Here is an 11,547-nt window from a genome sequence, read left to right as displayed (position 1 = left end):
TAATTTATGTTGCTTTGTGTCCGTCTCTGAATTTTCAACGTAATTTAACAAATACCCGTAGCGCTCCTGCTGTGTGAAATGGAATGAGTCAGGCACAAAATACTAAGATGCATTAATCAGGAAAATGGCTCGAACTCTGTAAGAAAGAAAATACCAAATTTCGGTATTTTCAATGGAAGTTAAGTTCATGCCTACTTATCAGCTCCACGATGCTGTTCCACCTGGCCATCCAGGGATTTGGGCTCCTTCCTTCTTGAGCTCCTGCCGTGCTCTTTTGCTCAGCGGTCTTCCTCAAGCTGCTGAAGAAGTGGAAGCGTGACGAAGGCAATTCATGCTTCTTAACACGCCCAGACCAAGAGTGACCGACGCCCATCGCTTCCACTTACACGCAGCCGGTAAGAACAGTCCCTCGGGCACACCTGGGTGTATGACATGCTGGCCAATGCCGTCCCCGGCAGGGCAGCGCTTTCCTGAACATCTTTACACCCAGGAAGGGAGGGAACGAACTTGAGGCCTCTGTCCTTTATAGTGTGTGAGGTACGTAGCTTCTGACTTCAAAGAACCTTTGTCACGACAGGAGAGAAAAAAGTTCACAGGAGAGAAATATTATGGAGGGGGCGGCATTCAAGATGATCCTCAACTGACAGAACTGCCAGGCAGGTGGGTAAGAAGGGCATTTCAGACGGCGTGAGGGCACTGACAGGGCAGGGAGGCGGGGGGGAAGGTTCAGTACCTAGCTTTTCTGGAACAAAGCTTTGCACGGGGGAGAGAGCGAGCTTGAAACGTCGGTTAGGTCACTGTTGTCTAAGGCCTTGACTGTCAGGAGAAGCGTTCGAACTCCATGCCTCCATTATCATGACTGTCAAGCATTCTGAGCACAAGGCCCCAGAACAATGACAGCATTAATCACTGACAAGTAACAGCCGAGACACGCAGTGTGAAGGGATTTCATCCTCAATGATGACAGCATCATATTGCGTTCACAGGCTGTAAGAGATCCCAACATTTGGCATTCGTTCCCATGCGTCTTGGTACAATCCAAACATTTCCACTCCAGTCCTTCTCCATCTCCCAGGCTCATCTCACACAGTTTTCTGGAGATGCCAGGGGGAGCCTTACACACTGACAGGAGCCAGCAGCGCTCCCCCGGGGAGGGGCAGGGGACCCCCCAGGGCTGTGACCTCTGAATGCCGACACCATGGGTGCCCATCCCGTGAATGTGGCCCCCCTTCTCCTGCAGCAGGCCTCGTGGTCACAGCATGAGGGTCAACAACGGAATGTGCTTCACACCAGAAACGGAACGGGCGCAAGCATTTGTTTAGAAATATTCAGGCACGAGGGGACGGGACGGGCATGTCCAGGTGCTTGGGGAGCCTCGGGAAGGCAGCGGCTGGCCTAGAAAGCGAACTTTTTCTGGAGGCGTTTAGGTTTCTAACTCCAGTGTCCTCTGACTCATGAATTTGACGCAGATCCCCCCAAATCAGTGGGCGTTTTAAAGCTGGGGGGATGTGGCCACGCCTGCGTTTCAGACCCCAGTCTCTGGGCCAGTATTCCGTGGACTGGCGGTGGGACAGGAGGGAGCCGGAGAGAGCAGCGGGAGGACCTTCGACGGCCAGCCCCGGGCTGCTGAGGGGTGACAGCTCGAGAAACAGGAGACGTGACAGCGCCTAGGAAAGCAGGCGTGGTTCTTTGTTCCTGAGGTGTCTAGCTGTGGACACCGTCCCCTGGGAACCCCGGGCATTTTCCAGCTTGGCTTGTGGTTGATGTTGCCCACGGGATCCTTTGACTCAAGAGGACTCCCCGTCGGGAATCACGTGGACTGCGCGTGATTGTTACTCCCTAGGACTCTGGGACACGGTTCTCTGCCCCTCTGCCCTTCCCTCCTGCTCTTTTATTTCTTTTTCTTTTTCTTCTTCTTCTTTTTTTTTTTTAACAGGAGCATTGATTCCCTTGAATACTGTCATTCATATTCAAAGTTGCAATTCTCCTAAAGCCAATTAGAGAAAGTCCCGACTCAGGGACTATCTCTAGAAACTCAGTATCTTTCTATCTCCATTCCATGAAATTTCCCAGCAATGATGTCATTCTCCTGAAATGCATCCTGGGTGGAACCTTTTTGAATCTCCACAGTTGAGAAAAACAGTTGCAGTGAATGCTTTCTTTGTCTAAATGCCGCTAGCATGTGGCTTCTGGAGAGCGTGTCATAACTGGGTGAAAAGGGCAGGGCTACCCTGAAATTCAGGTGTTGGGGTCAGACAGGGTCCTGTCCAGTGAGGAACTCTGTCAGGTATACCCTGCTCTCAGCAGCATTTCAAATTTTGACTCTACATAGTAACATAGTTCTTTGTGTCCTTGGTTTTAGGGATTGTTTGTGAAATGTGTGTGAAATTGTTTGTGGACATCACTGAATGCCAAAGGCCGAGAATAATTTCTTCTAAATCATGAGTGACCTTTGATAAAATAATGTTGCTTGTGAAAATCATCTTTCATATTATAATTTGCAAGCCACCAGATCCTTTATTTATGTCCTTGGATATTTCATTTACTGCTTCCAAGCTTAGATAAGGTATAAGTCCTCTAAAGATGTCATAACTGCTTGTTTCTGTTTTCTGCTACTTTGCTATGACTTGATTTATATGTTTAATTGTTAAATCTATCCAAAGGGTTTTATGTATAATGTAAACGAAATTGTTTTTCAATATTGCTAGCACCCAGAAATAAATCCAGAAGGGATTTTACTTCTCCATAAAGCAGGTAATTTGCATATTTTTAAAAGTGCTAAATACAGTGTAAATTTTGCTTTTTGGTATCACTTCCAAGTCTTTCTGAAAAACATACTACGTTTCCTTTCTTATTTATTTTTAAGTGACAGATGGTTAGGAAATATCTTCTCTTCTTATCATTATTTCCCAGTTTTTCTCCATTGAACAGCAATTACCCTTACGCATATCTTTCTAAGTAGTTTTCTAGCCCCTGAACGGAAGAATCACAATGAAGGCATTCATCTTACGCATTTCATGGTTTTTCTCAGCACGAAACTTCTGTTGAATATAATGTGTGCCACAGTAACTAAGAGACACTTAAAGGCACTTGGTAGTTAATTTTTTTTAAGTGGACCAAGTTTTCATATGAAACGCTCATCTGTTTTACAAAGGGTAGTTTTCCTGGAATCTATCCAAAAGTACCTTTAAAGAAAATTAGTTATGTGACTACTGTACTTGAAATATTTTCCAAGGCAGAGGTGGAATAAAAATTTTCTTTCCTCTGGCTTACATCGCCTCCCATTTACACTGTGTTTAGCACTTCAAAAATATGTAAATTACCTGCTTTATGGAGAAGTAAAATCCCTTCTGGATTTATTTCTGGGTGCTAGCAATATTGAAAAACAATTTCATTTACATTATACATAAAACCTTTTGGATATATTTAACAATTAAACATATAAATCAAGTCATAGCAAAGTAGCAGAAAACAGAAACAAGCAGTTATGACATCTTCAGAGGAATTATACCTTATCTAAGCTTGGAAGCGGTAAATGAAATATCCAAGGACAAAAACAAGGGATCTGGTGGCTGGCTTGTAAATTGTAATATGAAAGATGATTTTCACAAGCAACATTATTTTATCAAAGGTCACTCGTGATTAATTTAGAAGAAATTATTCTCGGCCTTTGGCATTCAGTGATGTCCACATTTCACAAACAATCCCCAAAACCAAGGCCATAAAGAACTATATTACTTTGTTGAGTCAAAAATAGCAGGGTATTCCAAAGGTGGGATGGGCGGTGTGGAGATAAAAATATTCGAAGTGATTCATGGTGTTATTGGAAAAAATGTGGTCTTTCTCCGTTGCCAAAGGGAGTGGGGTTCCTAGGGTACCACCGGAAGAAGCATCTCTGGAGAACCCCGCGGGAGGATGAGATGTGGCAGGAAGCGTTATTTTCGTGGCATTACATCGCGGTGTCTTTAAAGTCCCATTTCCCTTAATCCAGTCCTAGAAGATGTGCAGCTGGAACTACAAGCAAAGCCAGCGTCCTAAATTTTCATTCCACATTGGAATTGGGTCTGGTACAGCATCCGACTAGTTGCAGGCCATCAGTCCCTTGTGTGGGGTCCGCATCGCCGTGAGCCGCGTGGGCAAATGCAGGGGAGCCAAAAGAGCATGCCCCCTGCAGCAGGAGTCCCAAGAGTCCCCAGAGCACCGGAGCTCGAGCTTCTTCATTTAGGAGATTACAGTGGCCACGCCTACTCTGGCCAATGACATGTTCCCAGGTGTGACCAACAAACAAGTGCCTTCCCTTTGTCACCTAGACGTTACTGGGCCTATGTCCATTCTCCCCTGCCCAGTCCCTTCCCCCAGAGACCCATGGGGAACAGACTGGTAGCCCCCTGGGGAGTGTTAAACTGCAGCTTCCTGGCAAAGCTGCACAAATAACTATAATATTTGGCCTTCCCTTTTCTCCTTTCCAGTTATTTATAACTGGGTTATTTACAATGATATCATTGGGACATTACTGGGTGCGTGGGATAAAGATGGATTTGGATAAGGCCAGCAGTGAGTTGGGATGAGATTTTGGAGATCATGAATGTTAGGCTAAAGAATTTGGCATTTATATTCTGCAGGAAGTGAAACTCCAAGCTTCACATTTGTCCTTAAAAATCTCAGCTTCCGGAACATAGAGACACAATGTCATATTTGAGACTCACTATTTGTTCATTTCCTGTGAGACATTTTTGAATATAAAAGGGGAGGAAAGACTTGTATTTAAGTTCCTTCCTGGGTTTTTTCCCAATGGGAAGAGGGAAAGTTATACATTTATCTTCTACGATTAAACACAATTCCACATCTTTGCCCAACTGTAAAATACAGTCACGGAAACAGCACTGTAACTGTAAACCCAGAAAAAGTTTTATATTGCTAGGAGAGTAAATTTGCAAGCAGTAAAGGTTTTTTGTAATGTTATCTAAAATCTGAGAAGCCTGTAGTTCTGATTGTTCAGTAAGTTGAATGAACTTTTTTTTTTTTTTAAATCTTCGGTTTAGTTTTTCTTGGTCTAAGGCCTGATCCATTGCCAGCAGTGAATCAGAGATCTCTGAACTAGTCCCTGTGCAGTTATCTGTGCTCATGTCTTATCTTTCTTGGATGGCCAGGACTGTTTCTTATTACTTATTTCACAAGAGCCCAGCAAAGTGTTCCTATATAGAATGTCTGCTGAATTACATGAAAAGGTTTCAACTACCTATCAAAAAAGTGAGACAACAAATAGCATTTTGTGATGTGTACATGGACATGAACATTAGGCTGGTAGTTAGAATCACAAGGCCACAAGTAACCCAGGAGTTTCCTTCTCCCTTCTCCACGACTGGGAAGAGGTGTTCAATGGAAGCTATTAGCTGAAGGGGAAAGAAGTTCTGATAAAGATATTTTTTCAAAACAGTAATAGAAAAGTAAGAACATTTACTGACAGAAAGTGATTATCATTAACTAAAAAGACCGAATGACACAAGACATAGTCATACCCATCTTTGGAGGTAAGACTGAATGACAGGAGCAGGATCACTAAGCCCCCTCCCCAAAACCCCCCAAAAAATGGAAAAAAGGAAAGAAAACGAAGCTGGCCAGTAAATAATTTGCCAGCAGAGTGCAAACTGAGGAAGGCTACAGACACATTTTGAAGACTGTCATCCTGGAAGAGAAGGTTTCAGGAGCCTCTCGCTTTTCACTCCTTCCACACCCTCCACAGGCCGCCAGAGTGCTTCTCAGAGGTGCTCTAAGCATTTCTGGAAGCGTTTCTCTTGGCCATGCACATGGGTGCCCAGCAGAGAGAGCGTGACCAGTTGGGCAGGAAGGATCCTTCATGAAAGTTGTCATTGACAGCAGCCCAAAGGGAAGAAAGACCCCTTGTCCTAGGTAGGTTCTGGCCGGCGGTGAGCTGGTGTTGTTCTAAACCAAGAAAACAGCGGGGATTCTGGGAACTCTTCCTCTCTGGCCTGCTGCCCCTTCGTCTTTTCATCATTGTTATATATTCGCTAAACTGCTCTGCGGGGCTGGATTAGGAGGCGTCATAAGACATGGCTCTCAAAGTAGATGGGTGGTGGCCAGGGACTGGGGGGGGGGTTGGGGAGGTGCAGGTCACAGGGTATAAATTTCCTGTGACAAGGTGACCAAGTGCTGCAGGTTTAATGTACAGCATGGTGATTACAGTCAACAATACTGTATTGTATACTTGCCAAGAGAGTAGATATTAAATGTTCTCACCACACACACAAAAATGGTAAACTATTTTGTTTGTCTTTCAGGTTCTGCAACAGCAGAGAAAAGAATTTAAAAGTCATAATGTTAAAATCTGTAAATAAGGTGAAAGATTGTAGATAAATCTGTAGGGGGTGATCAAAGAATGGTAAATTCCTGCTAGTAAATTCTCAGCTCCAGCACTCAGTGCTGGCACCGGGCTCAAACTGCAAGGGCACTGCCCGGGGACGTGCATTTGTGCACTCAGTAATCCTGGGGGACACATTCACGGCGAGCCCTGGTGGAGGACTTGAGCACTGTAAGTCAACTTGTGATTGTATATGTAATACAACAGATTGAGGTGACTTCAGAAGGAAAAATGACAATAGTTTATTGTAAGAAGGGTCTCATTTCTGAAGAAACAGAAAAGTGACAATCGTGTACACAGTTCGGGAAAGTAAAACATCTCTTTGCAGGGGAAATGTCTTTTGCACCAGGCTGGGCTGGCACAACTGCCAAATCCTGTCAAAAGCTGAGGCGAGGAACGTATGTCAGAAAGTAATTGAAGGCGACAGAAGTTTAGGGCACGTAAATATCTAATCACTATGTTGTATCCCTGAAGCTAACATAATGTTGTATGTCAGCTATAAGTGAACAATAAATAACAATAAAGAGTATCCCACCGGAAAAAAAGAAAATAGAAATTACTGCCATTTAGGCCTTAAATAATGTTCTTTAAACAATGTTCAACCGCGAGGAAGAGGAAACTCAAAATGAATCACAGGAAAGTGACAAACAGGTTTTCATTCTGCAAGAATAGTTTCTCTTCTGTTTCCACTGCTGGCCTGTGACTTGAGCTTTCAAGCCACCGGCCTAAACAAATGACTCAAAAATCTACGAACCGGCTGGAATCGGGACCCACGAGGACAGATTCTGACCGTGTCCCGGAGCCTGGGCAGGCCCGCGCCACGTCAGCTGGCGGCAGGTGATGGACGCCTGCCAGGCTGATTCCCGAGGGTGGGAGCTTCTCCACCCCGTTCCGGGGGCCACCACCTGAAGGTGCGGGGGACAAACAGGGCGCATGCCGCCTCCGTCTTAGCGCCTCTGTCTCGTGTGTTTATGGGGCGTTTCCCCTCTCTCAAAACCTGATGAATTGGACTCTCAGTGCGTATACGTTTTCCTTGGAGTCTGTATGCACCTTTCGAACCCATACCCACTTTTACTGTGCAATGAAAGGAAAAGAATATGAGGTTGGGGGCACGCAAGGCCAGGTTTTCGGCCCTGAGCAAGTGGCCTGTGCCTCACTTTCCTCATGTGAAAAATGGCAAAACAGTGAGCTCCTCGAGGAGGGATAATTGCTCATGAAGATCATCTGACATGGTGCCTGGCACACAAAATCGAGCAGCTGCTTAGAAAGAAAGGGACTGAGCTTTGAGCCAGGCTGCCAGAGCCTGCGAGCTGGCTCTGTCACAGTTAGGTGACCTTGGGCAGGCCACTTCCACTCTGCACCTCAATTTCCTCATCCCTAAGATGGGAACAGGAGAGCACCTGCTTTGTGGGGAGTCGTGAAGAAGGAACGTGTCAATACATGTACAGCACTAAGGATGGCGCCTGGCACACAGTAGGTCCTCAATAAAAACCTTAGCCACTCCCCAGAATAGAAATTAGCAAATTATTTTTCCTCTCTCATGAGGTTGTTGGGAGATTTACACAAAATAATCTACAAAAGTACCTAGCAAAGCTTCTTGTTTACATTAAGTACTCAAAGTTAGATATTACTCTGGTGACTATTCTCACTATGATTATTGGTATTTTATTATACTGTATAGCTCTGTAGGATAAGATTGATTTTTTACATTTCTACCAACAATGTGTTATTAATAATTAATTAGATGCTATCATGAGTTGGTATAAACAGTATTTTCACATATTTCTGAGAGAAGATGTGAACTGGAAAGAGTTACAATAACACAAAACTTATTAGCTTTTCTTGAAATGTCCTATTTTACTGCTTCCCGACTCTGATACAGATTTTCCGAGTTTTCAATGTTTTGCCCTTTGCGTGAGTGAAAGATACTTGTTTCCTTCAGTGATTTGAATCAGCCCCTGGTATTCAGCTAAAGTGAGCTCTGGCACTTTGAAACAGCGTCTGTGGACAGAAATATATTTGGCATCACTGGGGAATTTCAAACTACATACAGACAGAGTCATGAGCCCTCAAGCGCAAGATGACAGCATTATTGTGGAGTAAAATATGGCTGGAAAGTTTTCTGCTGTCATTTCTATACTGAACTTAGGGTCATGTTAGTGTCTGGTTCACAGTCGCAGTCAGAAAGATTAAACAGTAGTTCTGCAAGCAGCTGAAAATCAGTCCCCTCCCTTCCTCATCCCAGAGGCACATCTGATTCTCGCTCATCCTGGAAGAAGTGGATTCACACGAGATTATCTTTTGGTCTTGCCTAGGTATTTCCATTGTAGAAAATTTCCTGATGGTAAAATTAAACTACAAATCTAAGAATTCAGAAACTGATTAGCCTGGGAGGAACGTTTGTGGCTCCGGGTCTTCTATAACAACACTTTATTTTTCTAAGTGAGGAAGTAACATGAGGAGGCCCTTAGTGCTGAATAGCTAGACTTTGTCACCTTGCCTGGGTTTCAGGTTTTGAGAGGGCCTTTCCGAGGTCAAGAGAAGCACAGGCCACTTCCATAATAAATCAAACCAATCCCAAAAAAAGAAAGAAAAAATGAGAGAGAAGAAGAAGAAGTCCCAAAATAGGGTTACAAAATTTGTGGTATATTTTTTATTTTTATAAGAGTTTATTTGAGCCAAACTGATGACATATGTTGGGGAGCAAATCTCAAATGCTCCTCTGCGGTATATTTTAAATGTCATTATCTAATAGCTAAACAATTCAACCCATACATGCACACACATACACATTTAGTTTAATGCAATTACACCAGTCCCAAGATAACTAAGGGAAGTTATTAGGGGATTTATTAAACATATTGGTCTATAGTTCATGACAGATGTGATCCAGTAATGAGATAATAAGTCATGAGTTAGGTTGGATGGTGATATTGTCTTTTTTATAAACTGCCAAACGTTCTTTGTAACTGTAGGTACAACCTGGTGCATTGAGGCTTTTTGTGACAGTGAGGACCCAGGCCAGTGGCCCTCCTGTTGTTCCCCTTCTAAGGCCCTGGACATTTGTGCCAGGGAGTATCCATCCAGCTTATAAAAGTACCACTGCCTGACTTGTTTTTTCAATCCTCACCTGAGGATATTTTTTCCAAAAACATCGATATTAGACAGACACATCGATTAGTTGTCTCCCACACGTCCCCTGACAGGGGCCGGGGATCCAGCCTGGAACCGAGGTATGTGCCCTTGGCTGGAATCGAACCTGGAACCCCCTTCTGTCCACAGGCCTATGCTCTAACCACTGAGCCAAACCAGCCAGGGCACTGCCTGACTTTTTAATCTCAACTCTCATCTGTGGTTGAGTGAGAGAGTCTGGGTTGAACTGGCACACTTACTTATGGCACCCATTTTTTTTGTTTCTGGTGTGCTTTTTAATGTTTTTTTTTTATTGATTGATTTTCTTAGAGAGGAAGGGGGGAGAGAGAGAGAAACAGAGAGAGAGAGAAACATCGATTTGTTGTTTCACTTGTTTATGCTTTCATTGCTCTAACTGGGGATCGAACCAGAAACCTTGGGTATGGGGAGGATGCTCTAACCAACTGAGCAACTGGGCCAGGGTCTTTTTTTGTCTGTTTTTATCAGTTTTGTGGGTTTGTTGCTGTTTGAGAAAGAGAACGTTTCGTCTCTGGTTCTCAATGACTGATAATGAAAATGCAGCCTATAGAATGGCGAGGAAATGTCAGCAGAGCCAACAGGTCTTGGGTAGGGAGCTGTGGAGAACGTGGACAAACTAAGTGGGAGGCAAAAATAAGTACATACGTTCTTAAGGGGAGCTACTGACGGGGGCTCTTTCCGTGAGAGGGGACCCCTCAGTCACACAAGAGGGGGTCGGAAACTAACAGAAGCCTCCTGGGAGGAGCATGCTGGTCAAGTTCTGCCCAGCACCGGGCTATGCTATGGCTCGTGCAGCATTACCTCTGACTTGATAGGAAGGCAGGAGGCTTCCAATTTGGGCAGGGTGGCCATTGACTTTGTTCCCATCCTTGACTAATGCTGATTATCCACTTCCCTGAATTTTTATTTGCAGATATCAGAGGAGGCTTTCATTTCTCCATTCCCCAGAGGTCAGGAATGAGGAAATGAGAGAGAAGAAGGGAGAGCAAGGTGGAGTTTGGCAGTTGGAACCAGTGAGTTAGGAAGGCTTCAGGTGCGTGGAGGAGCCTGAAGACTGGGAACTTGGGTCTAAGACGTAGGGAGAGGGAACAGACATGGGGGGGAGGGGCAGCAAGCAGCTGGCCCTAAAATGGGGGAAGAGAGGTCCTGCTGAATGACCCTGTGCAGGACTCATGGAAAATCTGAGGTTTGTTTAAAATGAAAATTGATCAGTTTATCAGATTGGGCAGCAGGATGGCCACGTGGAATGCCAGGGATACCAAGAGGGCTTAGGACTTGGAGCCGACGTCCCTGATGCCCCTCCCCCTCTTCTCACTACAAACTTTTAAGATGCACTACTAAATAATTTAGTTGATTAATAAGAGGGTTACAAATATTTTGATATATCTAGTCTAGGCTTCACACAGGAGCCAAGGACCTCTGTTAAAATGTCAGGTTTTATGGCTCTCCAGTGGTTTCCTGTTTCCCGGAGAATATAATCCGAAGTCCTTTCCAAGGCCTGCAGGGTGCTTTAGGACCCAGTGGTGCCCTGCTTCCTCTTCTGACCTCATCTCCTTCCATTTTCCTCTTAGATACCCTTCCAGAAATCTGGCTCTTCGCTTTCGTTTGTTGCAAAGAACCAAGCTCCATTTTCTGGCTTTTGCACTCACTGTTCTTCAGATACTGCAGGGTGTGCACCCTCTCACTTCGTTCAGACCTCTTTCTCTGCCCCTATATTAGTGTGTAGGGCTGCCTTACAAAGTACCAAATACTGGGTGGCTTAAAGAACAGAAATTAATTTTCTGACAATTCTGGTAGCTGGAAATCTAAGAGCAAGGTGCCAGCAGGATTGTTGTTCCTGAGGGCCATGAGGGAAGGACCTGTTCCAGGTCTCTCTCCTTTGCTTTTAGATGACCTGTCTTCCCTCCGTTGCCTGGGTCTAAACCTCTTCTTAAAAGCACACCAGTTATAATGGATTAGGGATCGCCCTGATGATCTCATTCTAGCTTATTACCACT

Source organism: Miniopterus natalensis, chromosome 8 (assembly GCF_054644295.1).
Source record: "Miniopterus natalensis isolate mMinNat1 chromosome 8, mMinNat1.hap1, whole genome shotgun sequence".
NCBI lineage: Eukaryota > Metazoa > Chordata > Mammalia > Chiroptera > Miniopteridae > Miniopterus > Miniopterus natalensis.
The sequence above is the reverse complement of the archived record's forward strand: the minus strand, read 5'-3'. Positions refer to the sequence as shown.